The sequence below is a fragment of the Schistocerca gregaria genome, unplaced genomic scaffold (genome assembly GCF_023897955.1).
Source record: "Schistocerca gregaria isolate iqSchGreg1 unplaced genomic scaffold, iqSchGreg1.2 ptg000355l, whole genome shotgun sequence".
Lineage (NCBI taxonomy): Eukaryota > Metazoa > Arthropoda > Insecta > Orthoptera > Acrididae > Schistocerca > Schistocerca gregaria.
In genome coordinates, this window is record NW_026061814.1 from 1256856 (window position 1) to 1277775 (window position 20920).

The 20920-nt window shown below is 47.9% G+C and overlaps 11 non-coding genes and 1 pseudogene across 11 annotated transcripts; all 12 read right to left on the reverse strand.

The window, feature by feature from the left end:
- Positions 1-735: 735 nt before the first annotated feature.
- On the reverse strand, positions 736-853 carry LOC126307923 (5S ribosomal RNA; annotated as a pseudogene).
- A 1471-nt stretch (positions 854-2324) lies between these two features.
- LOC126308377 (5S ribosomal RNA) lies at positions 2325-2443 on the reverse strand. Its single transcript, XR_007554277.1, has one exon. It is a non-coding gene; the product is annotated as a 5S ribosomal RNA (ribosomal RNA).
- A 1471-nt stretch (positions 2444-3914) lies between these two features.
- Positions 3915-4033, reverse strand: LOC126308378 (5S ribosomal RNA). The gene has a single exon (XR_007554278.1). It is a non-coding gene; the product is annotated as a 5S ribosomal RNA (ribosomal RNA).
- A 1471-nt stretch (positions 4034-5504) lies between these two features.
- On the reverse strand, positions 5505-5623 carry LOC126308379 (5S ribosomal RNA). The gene has a single exon (XR_007554279.1). It is a non-coding gene; the product is annotated as a 5S ribosomal RNA (ribosomal RNA).
- A 1471-nt stretch (positions 5624-7094) lies between these two features.
- On the reverse strand, positions 7095-7213 carry LOC126308381 (5S ribosomal RNA). Its single transcript, XR_007554280.1, has one exon. It is a non-coding gene; the product is annotated as a 5S ribosomal RNA (ribosomal RNA).
- A 1471-nt stretch (positions 7214-8684) lies between these two features.
- LOC126308382 (5S ribosomal RNA) lies at positions 8685-8803 on the reverse strand. The gene has a single exon (XR_007554281.1). It is a non-coding gene; the product is annotated as a 5S ribosomal RNA (ribosomal RNA).
- A 1471-nt stretch (positions 8804-10274) lies between these two features.
- Positions 10275-10393, reverse strand: LOC126308383 (5S ribosomal RNA). Its single transcript, XR_007554282.1, has one exon. It is a non-coding gene; the product is annotated as a 5S ribosomal RNA (ribosomal RNA).
- A 1471-nt stretch (positions 10394-11864) lies between these two features.
- Positions 11865-11983, reverse strand: LOC126308385 (5S ribosomal RNA). The gene has a single exon (XR_007554284.1). It is a non-coding gene; the product is annotated as a 5S ribosomal RNA (ribosomal RNA).
- A 1471-nt stretch (positions 11984-13454) lies between these two features.
- Positions 13455-13573, reverse strand: LOC126308386 (5S ribosomal RNA). Its single transcript, XR_007554285.1, has one exon. It is a non-coding gene; the product is annotated as a 5S ribosomal RNA (ribosomal RNA).
- A 1471-nt stretch (positions 13574-15044) lies between these two features.
- On the reverse strand, positions 15045-15163 carry LOC126308387 (5S ribosomal RNA). Its single transcript, XR_007554286.1, has one exon. It is a non-coding gene; the product is annotated as a 5S ribosomal RNA (ribosomal RNA).
- A 2069-nt stretch (positions 15164-17232) lies between these two features.
- Positions 17233-17351, reverse strand: LOC126308388 (5S ribosomal RNA). The gene has a single exon (XR_007554287.1). It is a non-coding gene; the product is annotated as a 5S ribosomal RNA (ribosomal RNA).
- A 2079-nt stretch (positions 17352-19430) lies between these two features.
- On the reverse strand, positions 19431-19549 carry LOC126307705 (5S ribosomal RNA). The gene has a single exon (XR_007553691.1). It is a non-coding gene; the product is annotated as a 5S ribosomal RNA (ribosomal RNA).
- Positions 19550-20920: the final 1371 nt, after the last annotated feature.

Below are 20920 nucleotides of genomic sequence, written 5' to 3' on the forward strand. Positions count from 1 at the left end.
AGAAGCAAAGCTAGGCCCACTTAAAACGTCCTCACGTGGCAACTGAACAGGCTGCCTGCGTTTAGGACAGTTTTGTCGGTAATGACCAACAGCACCGCAAAAGGAACACGTCTGAGGTTGACCACTATAGGTTATAAAAGCACGATGACCGTTAACTAACAAGAAGGACGGAATATGTTGTCGTACTATCATCTTTACACTCCTCACGCCGTTTTCGACCTGAAAAACATAGGCGGAAGACCACTTCTCTTTAAAAACAGATAGCACGGTCCCGTACGGCCGCAAATGACGAGATATTGTGTCATTCCGGATTTCAAAAGGCAAGTTGAACACACGAACATTTCGAAGGCCAAACCCACCATGAGAAATAGTCACGTTACTAATGCGACCGTCTAGATGTCGAAATTTACGGATACCATCATTAACATTTACCACGGTATCACACAATTCGGGAGTTTTCAACTTCAAAAACACGGAATTGATAAAAGTATCAAATTGAACTCCGAGAACGTCATCGGTCGACAAACACAATTCCTCAAGTATCCAACGGTGAATTTCGAAAGCTGACGGTTTTCCGACGGAACTATCGAATTCGCATTGCACATTATTTTGTCGTTCTTCACTATTATCATACAACATAGCCATAACTTACGGACTTGATGAAATGTAGCCGCGAGGCAGGAGACAGACGACACGCGAGGCGCCGCCGGCCAAGTCGCACAAGGAAGTACTGCTCGCTCGGCACCGAGGTGTTGCCAGGCGGGCAGACAGCCAAGTACTAACCGGGCCCGATGTTGCTTAACTTCGGTGATCGGACGAGAACCGGTGTATTCAACATGGTATGGCCGTTGGCGTCCTTATACAGTAGCCGCACGGCAGAAGAAGGCTTCGCCTCTCCTCCCAACACACGCAATCGCCGTTTTCGGTGGCACATTTGACGCAAAGCACGTCCTTCCACCTCGAAGGCGACGCGCAGTGCGGCGCGCCGCCACGTGGGTCAGACGCACAACACAGCTGCTCGTTGCACCGCCTGTCATTCGTTTGTTCGACAAAGTATCCATCTCTTGTAGCGATGGAAGGTAAATTTTTGTTTACAAATTTGCCGTTGTGCACTGCTACAAAACAATATGCCCTGACGTATTTCACAACATTTCTGTCACTTCATACTGTTTTGTTATTTCCAGAGACTCTTTGGAAGTCTTCCTTGGCGCACTCTTTTCAAACTGAGTTCCTTAATATCGTATCTTACGATAGTTTAAAATCAGTATGGAAGCATCTTTGTCACATGAGAAAGGTAGCATGAAAAAAGGGCTGGCAGGGGTAGTGACAAGATAGCAAGAAATGAAGACAGAGGGAAGCGTTCTCACCTGCCTGACACTCGTCGCGCTTCCAGATATTTGCGTAATTTGCACGGTTCATTCTCGGCTGTCCCCTTCCGTCCCGACTTGTCCCGACTTTGCTCGACTGCCGCTCGCTGCCGCTCGGGTCGCGGTCCATATGACAGCACAAGTACGAGAAGCATCTGCGAGATGGGCGCGGCCCGAACCGGCGAGTCCGAGGCGCCGTGTGCGGGCGTTCGGAGCTACCAGTGCCGCTCTGTGCTGCGCTGTGCCGTGGAAAGGTGCGAAAACATGCACACAAGACACAGGCTTTTCGGCAAAGTATACATCTCTTGTAGCGACGAAAGGTAAATTTTTGTTTACAAATTTGCCCTTGTGCACTGCTACAAAACAATATGCCCTGACGTTTTTCACAACATTTCTGTCACTTCATACTGTTTTTATTATTCCAGAGACTCTTTGGAAGTCTTACTTGGCGCACTCTTTTCAAACTGAGTTCCTTAATATCGTATCTTACGATAGTTTAAAATCAGTATGGAAGCATCTTTGTCACATGAGAAAGGTAGCATGAAAAAAGGGCTGGCAGGAGTAGTGACAAGAAAGCAAGAAATGAAGACAGCCAGAGTTCCCAGGCGGTCGCCGATCCGAATACTGACGTTGTTGCTTTTCTTCGGTGGTCGGACGGGAACAGGTCTTTCTTTAATGTAGTTAGTTTTTGGAATTTAGCGCTCCTACAAAACAGTACTCTCTGACGCGTTTCAAGAGCACATCTGTCGATTCGCAGTGTTTCGTTATTTTCAACGAGATCCTAGCACTCTTCCTCCGCGCATTCTTGTTCAAACTGAGTTCATTACTGTAATTTCGCATCTTACGTTTAATACAGTAGTTTAAAATGCTTGTGGAAGCATCTTTGTCGCACCTGAGAGTTTTTCATGAAAAGAGGGCTGGCAGGTGTAGTGACATAAAATTTAAAAGAAGAGAGGGAGCCAACAGCACCCGGTGTTCCCAGGCGGTCACCCATCCAAGTACTAACCGGGCCCGATGTTGCTTAACTTCGGTGATCGGACGAGAACCGGTGTATTCAACATGGTATGGCCGTTGGCGTCCTTATACAGTAGCCGCACGGCAGAAGAAGGCTTCGCCTCTCCTCCCAACACACGCAATCGCCGTTTTCGGTGGCACATTTGACGCAAAGCACGTCCTTCCACCTCGAAGGCGACGCGCAGTGCGGCGCGCCGCCACGTGGGTCAGACGCACAACGCAGCTGCTCGTTGCACCGCCTGTCATTCGTTTGTTCGACAAAGTATCCATCTCTTGTAGCGATGGAAGGTAAATTTTTGTTTACAAATTTGCCGTTGTGCACTGCTACAAAACAATATGCCCTGACGTATTTCACAACATTTCTGTCACTTCATACTGTTTTGTTATTTCCAGAGACTCTTTGGAAGTCTTCCTTGGCGCACTCTTTTCAAACTGAGTTCCTTAATATCGTATCTTACGATAGTTTAAAATCAGTATGGAAGCATCTTTGTCACATGAGAAAGGTAGCATGAAAAAAGGGCTGGCAGGGGTAGTGACAAGATAGCAAGAAATGAAGACAGAGGGAAGCGTTCTCACCTGCCTGACACTCGTCGCGCTTCCAGATATTTGCGTAATTTGCACGGTTCATTCTCGGCTGTCCCCTTCCGTCCCGACTTGTCCCGACTTTGCTCGACTGCCGCTCGCTGCCGCTCGGGTCGCGGTCCATATGACAGCACAAGTACGAGAAGCATCTGCGAGATGGGCGCGGCCCGAACCGGCGAGTCCGAGGCGCCGTGTGCGGGCGTTCGGAGCTACCAGTGCCGCTCTGTGCTGCGCTGTGCCGTGGAAAGGTGCGAAAACATGCACACAAGACACAGGCTTTTCGGCAAAGTATACATCTCTTGTAGCGACGAAAGGTAAATTTTTGTTTACAAATTTGCCCTTGTGCACTGCTACAAAACAATATGCCCTGACGTTTTTCACAACTTTTCTGTCACTTCATACTGTTTTTATTATTCCAGAGACTCTTTGGAAGTCTTACTTGGCGCACTCTTTTCAAACTGAGTTCCTTAATATCGTATCTTACGATAGTTTAAAATCAGTATGGAAGCATCTTTGTCACATGAGAAAGGTAGCATGAAAAAAGGGCTGGCAGGAGTAGTGACAAGAAAGCAAGAAATGAAGACAGCCAGAGTTCCCAGGCGGTCGCCGATCCGAATACTGACGTTGTTGCTTTTCTTCGGTGGTCGGACGGGAACAGGTCTTTCTTTAATGTAGTTAGTTTTTGGAATTTAGCGCTCCTACAAAACAGTACTCTCTGACGCGTTTCAAGAGCACATCTGTCGATTCGCAGTGTTTCGTTATTTTCAACGAGATCCTAGCACTCTTCCTCCGCGCATTCTTGTTCAAACTGAGTTCATTACTGTAATTTCGCATCTTACGTTTAATACAGTAGTTTAAAATGCTTGTGGAAGCATCTTTGTCGCACCTGAGAGTTTTTCATGAAAAGAGGGCTGGCAGGTGTAGTGACATAAAATTTAAAAGAAGAGAGGGAGCCAACAGCACCCGGTGTTCCCAGGCGGTCACCCATCCAAGTACTAACCGGGCCCGATGTTGCTTAACTTCGGTGATCGGACGAGAACCGGTGTATTCAACATGGTATGGCCGTTGGCGTCCTTATACAGTAGCCGCACGGCAGAAGAAGGCTTCGCCTCTCCTCCCAACACACGCAATCGCCGTTTTCGGTGGCACATTTGACGCAAAGCACGTCCTTCCACCTCGACGGCGACGCGCAGTGCGGCGCGCCGCCACGTGGGTCAGACGCACAACGCAGCTGCTCGTTGCACCGCCTGTCATTCGTTTGTTCGACAAAGTATCCATCTCTTGTAGCGATGGAAGGTAAATTTTTGTTTACAAATTTGCCGTTGTGCACTGCTACAAAACAATATGCCCTGACGTATTTCACAACATTTCTGTCACTTCATACTGTTTTGTTATTTCCAGAGACTCTTTGGAAGTCTTCCTTGGCGCACTCTTTTCAAACTGAGTTCCTTAATATCGTATCTTACGATAGTTTAAAATCAGTATGGAAGCATCTTTGTCACATGAGAAAGGTAGCATGAAAAAAGGGCTGGCAGGGGTAGTGACAAGATAGCAAGAAATGAAGACAGAGGGAAGCGTTCTCACCTGCCTGACACTCGTCGCGCTTCCAGATATTTGCGTAATTTGCACGGTTCATTCTCGGCTGTCCCCTTCCGTCCCGACTTGTCCCGACTTTGCTCGACTGCCGCTCGCTGCCGCTCGGGTCGCGGTCCATATGACAGCACAAGTACGAGAAGCATCTGCGAGATGGGCGCGGCCCGAACCGGCGAGTCCGAGGCGCCGTGTGCGGGCGTTCGGAGCTACCAGTGCCGCTCTGTGCTGCGCTGTGCCGTGGAAAGGTGCGAAAACATGCACACAAGACACAGGCTTTTCGGCAAAGTATACATCTCTTGTAGCGACGAAAGGTAAATTTTTGTTTACAAATTTGCCCTTGTGCACTGCTACAAAACAATATGCCCTGACGTTTTTCACAACTTTTCTGTCACTTCATACTGTTTTTATTATTCCAGAGACTCTTTGGAAGTCTTACTTGGCGCACTCTTTTCAAACTGAGTTCCTTAATATCGTATCTTACGATAGTTTAAAATCAGTATGGAAGCATCTTTGTCACATGAGAAAGGTAGCATGAAAAAAGGGCTGGCAGGAGTAGTGACAAGAAAGCAAGAAATGAAGACAGCCAGAGTTCCCAGGCGGTCGCCGATCCGAATACTGACGTTGTTGCTTTTCTTCGGTGGTCGGACGGGAACAGGTCTTTCTTTAATGTAGTTAGTTTTTGGAATTTAGCGCTCCTACAAAACAGTACTCTCTGACGCGTTTCAAGAGCACATCTGTCGATTCGCAGTGTTTCGTTATTTTCAACGAGATCCTAGCACTCTTCCTCCGCGCATTCTTGTTCAAACTGAGTTCATTACTGTAATTTCGCATCTTACGTTTAATACAGTAGTTTAAAATGCTTGTGGAAGCATCTTTGTCGCACCTGAGAGTTTTTCATGAAAAGAGGGCTGGCAGGTGTAGTGACATAAAATTTAAAAGAAGAGAGGGAGCCAACAGCACCCGGTGTTCCCAGGCGGTCACCCATCCAAGTACTAACCGGGCCCGATGTTGCTTAACTTCGGTGATCGGACGAGAACCGGTGTATTCAACATGGTATGGCCGTTGGCGTCCTTATACAGTAGCCGCACGGCAGAAGAAGGCTTCGCCTCTCCTCCCAACACACGCAATCGCCGTTTTCGGTGGCACATTTGACGCAAAGCACGTCCTTCCACCTCGACGGCGACGCGCAGTGCGGCGCGCCGCCACGTGGGTCAGACGCACAACGCAGCTGCTCGTTGCACCGCCTGTCATTCGTTTGTTCGACAAAGTATCCATCTCTTGTAGCGATGGAAGGTAAATTTTTGTTTACAAATTTGCCGTTGTGCACTGCTACAAAACAATATGCCCTGACGTATTTCACAACATTTCTGTCACTTCATACTGTTTTGTTATTTCCAGAGACTCTTTGGAAGTCTTCCTTGGCGCACTCTTTTCAAACTGAGTTCCTTAATATCGTATCTTACGATAGTTTAAAATCAGTATGGAAGCATCTTTGTCACATGAGAAAGGTAGCATGAAAAAAGGGCTGGCAGGGGTAGTGACAAGATAGCAAGAAATGAAGACAGAGGGAAGCGTTCTCACCTGCCTGACACTCGTCGCGCTTCCAGATATTTGCGTAATTTGCACGGTTCATTCTCGGCTGTCCCCTTCCGTCCCGACTTGTCCCGACTTTGCTCGACTGCCGCTCGCTGCCGCTCGGGTCGCGGTCCATATGACAGCACAAGTACGAGAAGCATCTGCGAGATGGGCGCGGCCCGAACCGGCGAGTCCGAGGCGCCGTGTGCGGGCGTTCGGAGCTACCAGTGCCGCTCTGTGCTGCGCTGTGCCGTGGAAAGGTGCGAAAACATGCACACAAGACACAGGCTTTTCGGCAAAGTATACATCTCTTGTAGCGACGAAAGGTAAATTTTTGTTTACAAATTTGCCCTTGTGCACTGCTACAAAACAATATGCCCTGACGTTTTTCACAACTTTTCTGTCACTTCATACTGTTTTTATTATTCCAGAGACTCTTTGGAAGTCTTACTTGGCGCACTCTTTTCAAACTGAGTTCCTTAATATCGTATCTTACGATAGTTTAAAATCAGTATGGAAGCATCTTTGTCACATGAGAAAGGTAGCATGAAAAAAGGGCTGGCAGGAGTAGTGACAAGAAAGCAAGAAATGAAGACAGCCAGAGTTCCCAGGCGGTCGCCGATCCGAATACTGACGTTGTTGCTTTTCTTCGGTGGTCGGACGGGAACAGGTCTTTCTTTAATGTAGTTAGTTTTTGGAATTTAGCGCTCCTACAAAACAGTACTCTCTGACGCGTTTCAAGAGCACATCTGTCGATTCGCAGTGTTTCGTTATTTTCAACGAGATCCTAGCACTCTTCCTCCGCGCATTCTTGTTCAAACTGAGTTCATTACTGTAATTTCGCATCTTACGTTTAATACAGTAGTTTAAAATGCTTGTGGAAGCATCTTTGTCGCACCTGAGAGTTTTTCATGAAAAGAGGGCTGGCAGGTGTAGTGACATAAAATTTAAAAGAAGAGAGGGAGCCAACAGCACCCGGTGTTCCCAGGCGGTCACCCATCCAAGTACTAACCGGGCCCGATGTTGCTTAACTTCGGTGATCGGACGAGAACCGGTGTATTCAACATGGTATGGCCGTTGGCGTCCTTATACAGTAGCCGCACGGCAGAAGAAGGCTTCGCCTCTCCTCCCAACACACGCAATCGCCGTTTTCGGTGGCACATTTGACGCAAAGCACGTCCTTCCACCTCGAAGGCGACGCGCAGTGCGGCGCGCCGCCACGTGGGTCAGACGCACAACACAGCTGCTCGTTGCACCGCCTGTCATTCGTTTGTTCGACAAAGTATCCATCTCTTGTAGCGATGGAAGGTAAATTTTTGTTTACAAATTTGCCGTTGACCACTGCTACAAAACAATATGCCCTGACGTATTTCACAACATTTCTGTCACTTCATACTGTTTTGTTATTTCCAGAGACTCTTTGGAAGTCTTCCTTGGCGCACTCTTTTCAAACTGAGTTCCTTAATATCGTATCTTACGATAGTTTAAAATCAGTATGGAAGCATCTTTGTCACATGAGAAAGGTAGCATGAAAAAAGGGCTGGCAGGGGTAGTGACAAGATAGCAAGAAATGAAGACAGAGGGAAGCGTTCTCACCTGCCTGACACTCGTCGCGCTTCCAGATATTTGCGTAATTTGCACGGTTCATTCTCGGCTGTCCCCTTCCGTCCCGACTTGTCCCGACTTTGCTCGACTGCCGCTCGCTGCCGCTCGGGTCGCGGTCCATATGACAGCACAAGTACGAGAAGCATCTGCGAGATGGGCGCGGCCCGAACCGGCGAGTCCGAGGCGCCGTGTGCGGGCGTTCGGAGCTACCAGCGCCGCTCTGTGCTGCGCTGTGCCGTGGAAAGGTGCGAAAACATGCATACAAGACACAGGCTTTTCGGCAAAGTATACATCTCTTGTAGCGACGAAAGGTAAATTTTTGTTTACAAATTTGCCCTTGTGCACTGCTACAAAACAATATGCCCTGACGTTTTTCACAACTTTTCTGTCACTTCATACTGTTTTTATTATTCCAGAGACTCTTTGGAAGTCTTACTTGGCGCACTCTTTTCAAACTGAGTTCCTTAATATCGTATCTTACGATAGTTTAAAATCAGTATGGAAGCATCTTTGTCACATGAGAAAGGTAGCATGAAAAAAGGGCTGGCAGGAGTAGTGACAAGAAAGCAAGAAATGAAGACAGCCAGAGTTCCCAGGCGGTCGCCGATCCGAATACTGACGTTGTTGCTTTTCTTCGGTGGTCGGACGGGAACAGGTCTTTCTTTAATGTAGTTAGTTTTTGGAATTTAGCGCTCCTACAAAACAGTACTCTCTGACGCGTTTCAAGAGCACATCTGTCGATTCGCAGTGTTTCGTTATTTTCAACGAGATCCTAGCACTCTTCCTCCGCGCATTCTTGTTCAAACTGAGTTCATTACTGTAATTTCGCATCTTACGTTTAATACAGTAGTTTAAAATGCTTGTGGAAGCATCTTTGTCGCACCTGAGAGTTTTTCATGAAAAGAGGGCTGGCAGGTGTAGTGACATAAAATTTAAAAGAAGAGAGGGAGCCAACAGCACCCGGTGTTCCCAGGCGGTCACCCATCCAAGTACTAACCGGGCCCGATGTTGCTTAACTTCGGTGATCGGACGAGAACCGGTGTATTCAACATGGTATGGCCGTTGGCGTCCTTATACAGTAGCCGCACGGCAGAAGAAGGCTTCGCCTCTCCTCCCAACACACGCAATCGCCGTTTTCGGTGGCACATTTGACGCAAAGCACGTCCTTCCACCTCGAAGGCGACGCGCAGTGCGGCGCGCCGCCACGTGGGTCAGACGCACAACGCAGCTGCTCGTTGCACCGCCTGTCATTCGTTTGTTCGACAAAGTATCCATCTCTTGTAGCGATGGAAGGTAAATTTTTGTTTACAAATTTGCCGTTGTGCACTGCTACAAAACAATATGCCCTGACGTATTTCACAACATTTCTGTCACTTCATACTGTTTTGTTATTTCCAGAGACTCTTTGGAAGTCTTCCTTGGCGCACTCTTTTCAAACTGAGTTCCTTAATATCGTATCTTACGATAGTTTAAAATCAGTATGGAAGCATCTTTGTCACATGAGAAAGGTAGCATGAAAAAAGGGCTGGCAGGGGTAGTGACAAGATAGCAAGAAATGAAGACAGAGGGAAGCGTTCTCACCTGCCTGACACTCGTCGCGCTTCCAGATATTTGCGTAATTTGCACGGTTCATTCTCGGCTGTCCCCTTCCGTCCCGACTTGTCCCGACTTTGCTCGACTGCCGCTCGCTGCCGCTCGGGTCGCGGTCCATATGACAGCACAAGTACGAGAAGCATCTGCGAGATGGGCGCGGCCCGAACCGGCGAGTCCGAGGCGCCGTGTGCGGGCGTTCGGAGCTACCAGTGCCGCTCTGTGCTGCGCTGTGCCGTGGAAAGGTGCGAAAACATGCACACAAGACACAGGCTTTTCGGCAAAGTATACATCTCTTGTAGCGACGAAAGGTAAATTTTTGTTTACAAATTTGCCCTTGTGCACTGCTACAAAACAATATGCCCTGACGTTTTTCACAACTTTTCTGTCACTTCATACTGTTTTTATTATTCCAGAGACTCTTTGGAAGTCTTACTTGGCGCACTCTTTTCAAACTGAGTTCCTTAATATCGTATCTTACGATAGTTTAAAATCAGTATGGAAGCATCTTTGTCACATGAGAAAGGTAGCATGAAAAAAGGGCTGGCAGGAGTAGTGACAAGAAAGCAAGAAATGAAGACAGCCAGAGTTCCCAGGCGGTCGCCGATCCGAATACTGACGTTGTTGCTTTTCTTCGGTGGTCGGACGGGAACAGGTCTTTCTTTAATGTAGTTAGTTTTTGGAATTTAGCGCTCCTACAAAACAGTACTCTCTGACGCGTTTCAAGAGCACATCTGTCGATTCGCAGTGTTTCGTTATTTTCAACGAGATCCTAGCACTCTTCCTCCGCGCATTCTTGTTCAAACTGAGTTCATTACTGTAATTTCGCATCTTACGTTTAATACAGTAGTTTAAAATGCTTGTGGAAGCATCTTTGTCGCACCTGAGAGTTTTTCATGAAAAGAGGGCTGGCAGGTGTAGTGACATAAAATTTAAAAGAAGAGAGGGAGCCAACAGCACCCGGTGTTCCCAGGCGGTCACCCATCCAAGTACTAACCGGGCCCGATGTTGCTTAACTTCGGTGATCGGACGAGAACCGGTGTATTCAACATGGTATGGCCGTTGGCGTCCTTATACAGTAGCCGCACGGCAGAAGAAGGCTTCGCCTCTCCTCCCAACACACGCAATCGCCGTTTTCGGTGGCACATTTGACGCAAAGCACGTCCTTCCACCTCGAAGGCGACGCGCAGTGCGGCGCGCCGCCACGTGGGTCAGACGCACAACACAGCTGCTCGTTGCACCGCCTGTCATTCGTTTGTTCGACAAAGTATCCATCTCTTGTAGCGATGGAAGGTAAATTTTTGTTTACAAATTTGCCGTTGACCACTGCTACAAAACAATATGCCCTGACGTATTTCACAACATTTCTGTCACTTCATACTGTTTTGTTATTTCCAGAGACTCTTTGGAAGTCTTCCTTGGCGCACTCTTTTCAAACTGAGTTCCTTAATATCGTATCTTACGATAGTTTAAAATCAGTATGGAAGCATCTTTGTCACATGAGAAAGGTAGCATGAAAAAAGGGCTGGCAGGGGTAGTGACAAGATAGCAAGAAATGAAGACAGAGGGAAGCGTTCTCACCTGCCTGACACTCGTCGCGCTTCCAGATATTTGCGTAATTTGCACGGTTCATTCTCGGCTGTCCCCTTCCGTCCCGACTTGTCCCGACTTTGCTCGACTGCCGCTCGCTGCCGCTCGGGTCGCGGTCCATATGACAGCACAAGTACGAGAAGCATCTGCGAGATGGGCGCGGCCCGAACCGGCGAGTCCGAGGCGCCGTGTGCGGGCGTTCGGAGCTACCAGCGCCGCTCTGTGCTGCGCTGTGCCGTGGAAAGGTGCGAAAACATGCATACAAGACACAGGCTTTTCGGCAAAGTATACATCTCTTGTAGCGACGAAAGGTAAATTTTTGTTTACAAATTTGCCCTTGTGCACTGCTACAAAACAATATGCCCTGACGTTTTTCACAACTTTTCTGTCACTTCATACTGTTTTTATTATTCCAGAGACTCTTTGGAAGTCTTACTTGGCGCACTCTTTTCAAACTGAGTTCCTTAATATCGTATCTTACGATAGTTTAAAATCAGTATGGAAGCATCTTTGTCACATGAGAAAGGTAGCATGAAAAAAGGGCTGGCAGGAGTAGTGACAAGAAAGCAAGAAATGAAGACAGCCAGAGTTCCCAGGCGGTCGCCGATCCGAATACTGACGTTGTTGCTTTTCTTCGGTGGTCGGACGGGAACAGGTCTTTCTTTAATGTAGTTAGTTTTTGGAATTTAGCGCTCCTACAAAACAGTACTCTCTGACGCGTTTCAAGAGCACATCTGTCGATTCGCAGTGTTTCGTTATTTTCAACGAGATCCTAGCACTCTTCCTCCGCGCATTCTTGTTCAAACTGAGTTCATTACTGTAATTTCGCATCTTACGTTTAATACAGTAGTTTAAAATGCTTGTGGAAGCATCTTTGTCGCACCTGAGAGTTTTTCATGAAAAGAGGGCTGGCAGGTGTAGTGACATAAAATTTAAAAGAAGAGAGGGAGCCAACAGCACCCGGTGTTCCCAGGCGGTCACCCATCCAAGTACTAACCGGGCCCGATGTTGCTTAACTTCGGTGATCGGACGAGAACCGGTGTATTCAACATGGTATGGCCGTTGGCGTCCTTATACAGTAGCCGCACGGCAGAAGAAGGCTTCGCCTCTCCTCCCAACACACGCAATCGCCGTTTTCGGTGGCACATTTGACGCAAAGCACGTCCTTCCACCTCGAAGGCGACGCGCAGTGCGGCGCGCCGCCACGTGGGTCAGACGCACAACGCAGCTGCTCGTTGCACCGCCTGTCATTCGTTTGTTCGACAAAGTATCCATCTCTTGTAGCGATGGAAGGTAAATTTTTGTTTACAAATTTGCCGTTGTGCACTGCTACAAAACAATATGCCCTGACGTATTTCACAACATTTCTGTCACTTCATACTGTTTTGTTATTTCCAGAGACTCTTTGGAAGTCTTCCTTGGCGCACTCTTTTCAAACTGAGTTCCTTAATATCGTATCTTACGATAGTTTAAAATCAGTATGGAAGCATCTTTGTCACATGAGAAAGGTAGCATGAAAAAAGGGCTGGCAGGGGTAGTGACAAGATAGCAAGAAATGAAGACAGAGGGAAGCGTTCTCACCTGCCTGACACTCGTCGCGCTTCCAGATATTTGCGTAATTTGCACGGTTCATTCTCGGCTGTCCCCTTCCGTCCCGACTTGTCCCGACTTTGCTCGACTGCCGCTCGCTGCCGCTCGGGTCGCGGTCCATATGACAGCACAAGTACGAGAAGCATCTGCGAGATGGGCGCGGCCCGAACCGGCGAGTCCGAGGCGCCGTGTGCGGGCGTTCGGAGCTACCAGTGCCGCTCTGTGCTGCGCTGTGCCGTGGAAAGGTGCGAAAACATGCACACAAGACACAGGCTTTTCGGCAAAGTATACATCTCTTGTAGCGACGAAAGGTAAATTTTTGTTTACAAATTTGCCCTTGTGCACTGCTACAAAACAATATGCCCTGACGTTTTTCACAACTTTTCTGTCACTTCATACTGTTTTTATTATTCCAGAGACTCTTTGGAAGTCTTACTTGGCGCACTCTTTTCAAACTGAGTTCCTTAATATCGTATCTTACGATAGTTTAAAATCAGTATGGAAGCATCTTTGTCACATGAGAAAGGTAGCATGAAAAAAGGGCTGGCAGGAGTAGTGACAAGAAAGCAAGAAATGAAGACAGCCAGAGTTCCCAGGCGGTCGCCGATCCGAATACTGACGTTGTTGCTTTTCTTCGGTGGTCGGACGGGAACAGGTCTTTCTTTAATGTAGTTAGTTTTTGGAATTTAGCGCTCCTACAAAACAGTACTCTCTGACGCGTTTCAAGAGCACATCTGTCGATTCGCAGTGTTTCGTTATTTTCAACGAGATCCTAGCACTCTTCCTCCGCGCATTCTTGTTCAAACTGAGTTCATTACTGTAATTTCGCATCTTACGTTTAATACAGTAGTTTAAAATGCTTGTGGAAGCATCTTTGTCGCACCTGAGAGTTTTTCATGAAAAGAGGGCTGGCAGGTGTAGTGACATAAAATTTAAAAGAAGAGAGGGAGCCAACAGCACCCGGTGTTCCCAGGCGGTCACCCATCCAAGTACTAACCGGGCCCGATGTTGCTTAACTTCGGTGATCGGACGAGAACCGGTGTATTCAACATGGTATGGCCGTTGGCGTCCTTATACAGTAGCCGCACGGCAGAAGAAGGCTTCGCCTCTCCTCCCAACACACGCAATCGCCGTTTTCGGTGGCACATTTGACGCAAAGCACGTCCTTCCACCTCGAAGGCGACGCGCAGTGCGGCGCGCCGCCACGTGGGTCAGACGCACAACACAGCTGCTCGTTGCACCGCCTGTCATTCGTTTGTTCGACAAAGTATCCATCTCTTGTAGCGATGGAAGGTAAATTTTTGTTTACAAATTTGCCGTTGACCACTGCTACAAAACAATATGCCCTGACGTATTTCACAACATTTCTGTCACTTCATACTGTTTTGTTATTTCCAGAGACTCTTTGGAAGTCTTCCTTGGCGCACTCTTTTCAAACTGAGTTCCTTAATATCGTATCTTACGATAGTTTAAAATCAGTATGGAAGCATCTTTGTCACATGAGAAAGGTAGCATGAAAAAAGGGCTGGCAGGGGTAGTGACAAGATAGCAAGAAATGAAGACAGAGGGAAGCGTTCTCACCTGCCTGACACTCGTCGCGCTTCCAGATATTTGCGTAATTTGCACGGTTCATTCTCGGCTGTCCCCTTCCGTCCCGACTTGTCCCGACTTTGCTCGACTGCCGCTCGCTGCCGCTCGGGTCGCGGTCCATATGACAGCACAAGTACGAGAAGCATCTGCGAGATGGGCGCGGCCCGAACCGGCGAGTCCGAGGCGCCGTGTGCGGGCGTTCGGAGCTACCAGCGCCGCTCTGTGCTGCGCTGTGCCGTGGAAAGGTGCGAAAACATGCATACAAGACACAGGCTTTTCGGCAAAGTATACATCTCTTGTAGCGACGAAAGGTAAATTTTTGTTTACAAATTTGCCCTTGTGCACTGCTACAAAACAATATGCCCTGACGTTTTTCACAACTTTTCTGTCACTTCATACTGTTTTTATTATTCCAGAGACTCTTTGGAAGTCTTACTTGGCGCACTCTTTTCAAACTGAGTTCCTTAATATCGTATCTTACGATAGTTTAAAATCAGTATGGAAGCATCTTTGTCACATGAGAAAGGTAGCATGAAAAAAGGGCTGGCAGGAGTAGTGACAAGAAAGCAAGAAATGAAGACAGCCAGAGTTCCCAGGCGGTCGCCGATCCGAATACTGACGTTGTTGCTTTTCTTCGGTGGTCGGACGGGAACAGGTCTTTCTTTAATGTAGTTAGTTTTTGGAATTTAGCGCTCCTACAAAACAGTACTCTCTGACGCGTTTCAAGAGCACAACTGTCGATTCGCAGTGTTTCGTTATTTTCAACGAGATCCTAGCACTCTTCCTCCGCGCATTCTTGTTCAAACTGAGTTCATTACTGCAATTTCGCATCTTACGTTTAATACAGTAGTTTAAAATGCTTGTGGAAGCATCTTTGTCGCACCTGAGAGTTTTTCATGAAAAGAGGGCTGGCAGGTGTAGTGACATAAAATTTAAAAGAAGAGAGGGAGCCAACAGCACCCGGTGTTCCCAGGCGGTCACCCATCCAAGTACTAACCGGGCCCGATGTTGCTTAACTTCGGTGATCGGACGAGAACCGGTGTATTCAACATGGTATGGCCGTTGGCGTCCTTATACAGTAGCCGCACGGCAGAAGAAGGCTTCGCCTCTCCTCCCAACACACGCAATCGCCGTTTTCGGTGGCACATTTGACGCAAAGCACGTCCTTCCACCTCGAAGGCGACGCGCAGTGCGGCGCGCCGCCACGTGGGTCAGACGCACAACACAGCTGCTCGTTGCACCGCCTGTCATTCGTTTGTTCGACAAAGTATCCATCTCTTGTAGCGATGGAAGGTAAATTTTTGTTTACAAATTTGCCGTTGTGCACTGCCACAAAACAATATGCCCTGACGTATTTCACAACATTTCTGTCACTTCATACTGTTTTGTTATTTCCAGAGACTCTTTGGAAGTCTTCCTTGGCGCACTCTTTTCAAACTGAGTTCCTTAATATCGTATCTTACGATAGTTTAAAATCAGTATGGAAGCATCTTTGTCACATGAGAAAGGTAGCATGAAAAAAGGGCTGGCAGGGGTAGTGACAAGATAGCAAGAAATGAAGACAGAGGGAAGCGTTCTCACCTGCCTGACACTCGTCGCGCTTCCAGATATTTGCGTAATTTGCACGGTTCATTCTCGGCTGTCCCCTTCCGTCCCGACTTGTCCCGACTTTGCTCGACTGCCGCTCGCTGCCGCTCGGGTCGCGGTCCATATGACAGCACAAGTACGAGAAGCATCTGCGAGATGGGCGCGGCCCGAACCGGCGAGTCCGAGGCGCCGTGTGCGGGCGTTCGGAGCTACCAGTGCCGCTCTGTGCTGCGCTGTGCCGTGGAAAGGTGCGAAAACATGCACACAAGACACAGGCTTTTCGGCAAAGTATACATCTCTTGTAGCGACGAAAGGTAAATTTTTGTTTACAAATTTGCCCTTGTGCACTGCTACAAAACAATATGCCCTGACGTTTTTCACAACATTTCTGTCACTTCATACTGTTTTTATTATTCCAGAGACTCTTTGGAAGTCTTACTTGGCGCACTCTTTTCAAACTGAGTTCCTTAATATCGTATCTTACGATAGTTTAAAATCAGTATGGAAGCATCTTTGTCACATGAGAAAGGTAGCATGAAAAAAGGGCTGGCAGGGGTAGTGACAAGATAGCAAGCAATGAAGACAGAGGGAAGCGTTCTCACCTGCCTGACACTCGTCGCGCTTCAAGATATTTGCGTAATTTGCACGGTTCATTCTCGGCTGTCCCCTTCCGTCCCGACTTGTCCCGACTGCCGCTCGCTGCCGCTCGGGTCGCGGTCCATATGACAGCACAAGTACGAGAAGCATCTGCGAGATGGGCGCGGCCCGAACCGGCGAGTCCGAGGCGCCGTGTGCGGGCGTTCGGAGCTACCAGTGCCGCTCTGTGCTGCGCTGTGCCGTGGAAAGGTGCGAAAACATGCACACAAGACACAGGCTTTTCGGCAAAGTATACATCTCTTGTAGCGACGAAAGGTAAATTTTTGTTTACAAATTTGCCCTTGTGCACTGCTACAAAACAATATGCCCTGACGTTTTTCACAACTTTTCTGTCACTTCATACTGTTTTTATTATTCCAGAGACTCTTTGGAAGTCTTACTTGGCGCACTCTTTTCAAACTGAGTTCCTTAATATCGTATCTTACGATAGTTTAAAATCAGTATGGAAGCATCTTTGTCACATGAGAAAGGTAGCATGAAAAAAGGGCTGGCAGGAGTAGTGACAAGAAAGCAAGAAATGAAGACAGCCAGAGTTCCCAGGCGGTCGCCGATCCGAATACTGACGTTGTTGCTTTTCTTCGGTGGTCGGACGGGAACAGGTCTTTCTTTAATGTAGTTAGTTTTTGGAATTTAGCGCTCCTACAAAACAGTACTCTCTGACGCGTTTCAAGAGCACATCTGTCGATTCGCAGTGTTTCGTTATTTTCAACGAGATCCTAGCACTCTTCCTCCGCGCATTCTTGTTCAAACTGAGTTCATTACTGTAATTTCGCATCTTACGTTTAATACAGTAGTTTAAAATGCTTGTGGAAGCATCTTTGTCGCACCTGAGAGTTTTTCATGAAAAGAGGGCTGGCAGGTGTAGTGACATAAAATTTAAAAGAAGAGAGGGAGCCAACAGCACCCGGTGTTCCCAGGCGGTCACCCATCCAAGTACTAACCGGGCCCGATGTTGCTTAACTTCGGTGATCGGACGAGAACCGGTGTATTCAACATGGTATGGCCGTTGGCGTCCTTATACAGTAGCCGCACGGCAGAAGAAGGCTTCGCCTCTCCTCCCAACACACGCAATCGCCGTTTTCGGTGGCACATTTGACGCAAAGCACGTCCTTCCACCTCGAAGGCGACGCGCAGTGCGGCGCGCCGCCACGTGGGTCAGACGCACAACACAGCTGCTCGTTGCACCGCCTGTCATTCGTTTGTTCGACAAAGTATCCATCTCTTGTAGCGATGGAAGGTAAATTTTTGTTTACAAATTTGCCGTTGTGCACTGCTACAAAACAATATGCCCTGACGTATTTCACAACATTTCTGTCACTTCATACTGTTTTGTTATTTCCAGAGACTCTTTGGAAGTCTTCCTTGGCGCACTCTTTTCAAACTGAGTTCCTTAATATCGTATCTTACGATAGTTTAAAATCAGTATGGAAAAATCTTTGTCACATGAGAAAGGTAGCATGAAAAAAGGGCTGGCAGGGGTAGTGACAAGATAGCAAGCAATGAAGACAGAGGGAAGCGTTCTCACCTGCCTGACACTCGTCGCGCTTCAAGATATTTGCGTAATTTGCACGGTTCATTCTCGGCTGTCCCCTTCCGTCCCGACTTGTCCCGACTTTGCTCGACTGCCGCTCGCTGCCGCTCGGGTCGCGGTCCATATGACAGCACAAGTACGAGAAGCATCTGCGAGATGGGCGCGGCCCGAACCGGCGAGTCCGAGGCGCCGTGTGCGGGCGTTCGGAGCTACCAGTGCCGCTCTGTGCTGCGCTGTGCCGTGGAAAGGTGCGAAAACATGCACACAAGACACAGGCTTTTCGGCAAAGTATACATCTCTTGTAGCGACGAAAGGTAAATTTTTGTTTACAAATTTGCCCTTGTGCACTGCTACAAAACAATATGCCCTGACGTTTTTCACAACATTTCTGTCACTTCATACTGTTTTTATTATTCCAGAGACTCTTTGGAAGTCTTACTTGGCGCACTCTTTTCAAACTGAGTTCCTTAATATCGTATCTTACGATAGTTTAAAATCAGTATGGAAGCATCTTTGTCACATGAGAAAGGTAGCATGAAAAAAGGGCTGGCAGGGGTAGTGACAAGATAGCAAGAAATGAAGACAGAGGGAAGCGTTCTCACCTGCCTGACACTCGTCGCGCTTCCAGATATTTGCGTAATTTGCACGGTTCATTCTCGGCTGTCCCCTTCCGTCCCGACTTGTCCCGACTTTGCTCGACTGCCGCTCGCTGCCGCTCGGGTCGCGGTCCATATGACAGCACAAGTACGAGAAGCATCTGCGAGATGGGCGCGGCCCGAACCGGCGAGTCCGAGGCGCCGTGTGCGGGCGTTCGGAGCTACCAGTGCCGCTCTGTGCTGCGCTGTGCCGTGGAAAGGTGCGAAAACATGCACACAAGACACAGGCTTTTCGGCAAAGTATACATCTCTTGTAGCGACGAAAGGTAAATTTTTGTTTACAAATTTGCCCTTGTGCACTGCTACAAAACAATATGCCCTGACGTTTTTCACAACATTTCTGTCACTTCATACTGTTTTTATTATTCCAGAGACTCTTTGGAAGTCTTACTTGGCGCACTCTTTTCAAACTGAGTTCCTTAATATCGTATCTTACGATAGTTTAAAATCAGTATGGAAGCATCTTTGTCACATGAGAAAGGTAGCATGAAAAAAGGGCTGGCAGGAGTAGTGACAAGAAAGCAAGAAATGAAGACAGCCAGAGTTCCCAGGCGGTCGCCGATCCGAATACTGACGTTGTTGCTTTTCTTCGGTGGTCGGACGGGAACAGGTCTTTCTTTAATGTAGTTAGTTTTTGGAATTTAGCGCTCCTACAAAACAGTACTCTCTGACGCGTTTCAAGAGCACATCTGTCGATTCGCAGTGTTTCGTTATTTTCAACGAGATCCTAGCACTCTTCCTCCGCGCAGTCTTGTTCAAACTGAGTTCATTACTGTAATTTCGCATCTTACGTTTAATACAGTAGTTTAAAATGCTTGTGGAAGCATCTTTGTCGCACCTGAGAGTTTTTCATGAAAAGAGGGCTGGCAGGTGTAGTGACATAAAATTTAAAAGAAGAGAGGGAGCCAACAGCACCCGGTGTTCCCAGGCGGTCACCCATCCAAGTACTAACCGGGCCCGATGTTGCTTAACTTCGGTGATCGGACGAGAACCGGTGTAGTCAACATGGTATGGCTGTTGGCGTCCTTGTACAGTAGCCGCACGGCAGAAGAAGGCTTCGCCTCTCCTCCCAACACACGCAATCGCCGTTTTCGGTGGCACATTTGACGCAAAGCACGTCCTTCCACCTCGAAGGCGACGCGCAGTGCGGCGCGCCGCCACGTGGGTCAGACGCACAACACAGCTGCTCGTTGCACCGCCTGTCATTCGTTTGTTCGACAAAGTATCCATCTCTTGTAGCGATGGAAGGTAAATTTTTGTTTACAAATTTGCCGTTGACCACTGCTACAAAACAATATGCCCTGACGTATTTCACAACATTTCTGTCACTTCATACTGTTTTGTTATTTCCAGAGACTCTTTGGAAGTCTTCCTTGGCGCACTCTTTTCAAACTGAGTTCCTTAATATCGTATCTTACGATAGTTTAAAATCAGTATGGAAGCATCTTTGTCACATGAGAAAGGTAGCATGAAAAAAGGGCTGGCAGGGGTAGTGACAAGATAGCAAGAAATGAAGACAGAGGGAAGCGTTCTCACCTGCCTGACACTCGTCGCGGTTCCAGATATTTGCGTAATTTGCACGGTTCATTCTCGGCTGTCCCCTTCCGTCCCGACTTGTCCCGACTTTGCTCGACTGCCGCTCGCTGCCGCTCGGGTCGCGGTCCATATGACAGCACAAGTACGAGAAGCATCTGCGAGATGGGCGCGGCCCGAACCGGCGAGTCCGAGGCGCCGTGTGCGGGCGTTCGGAGCTACCAGCGCCGCTCTGTGCTGCGCTGTGCCGTGGAAAGGTGCGAAAACATGCATACAAGACACAGGCTTTTCGGCAAAGTATACATCTCTTGTAGCGACGAAAGGTAAATTTTTGTTTACAAATTTGCCCTTGTGCACTGCTACAAAACAATATGCCCTGACGTTTTTCACAACTTTTCTGTCACTTCATACTGTTTTTATTATTCCAGAGACTCTTTGGAAGTCTTACTTGGCGCACTCTTTTCAAACTGAGTTCCTTAATATCGTATCTTACGATAGTTTAAAATCAGTATGGAAGCATCTTTGTCACATGAGAAAGGTAGCATGAAAAAAGGGCTGGCAGGAGTAGTGACAAGAAAGCAAGAAATGAAGACAGCCAGAGTTCCCAGGCGGTCGCCGATCCGAATACTGACGTTGTTGCTTTTCTTCGGTGGTCGGACGGGAACAGGTCTTTCTTTAATGTAGTTAGTTTTTGGAATTTAGCGCTCCTACAAAACAGTACTCTCTGACGCGTTTCAAGAGCACAACTGTCGATTCGCAGTGTTTCGTTATTTTCAACGAGATCCTAGCACTCTTCCTCCGCGCATTCTTGTTCAAACTGAGTTCATTACTGCAATTTCGCATCTTACGTTTAATACAGT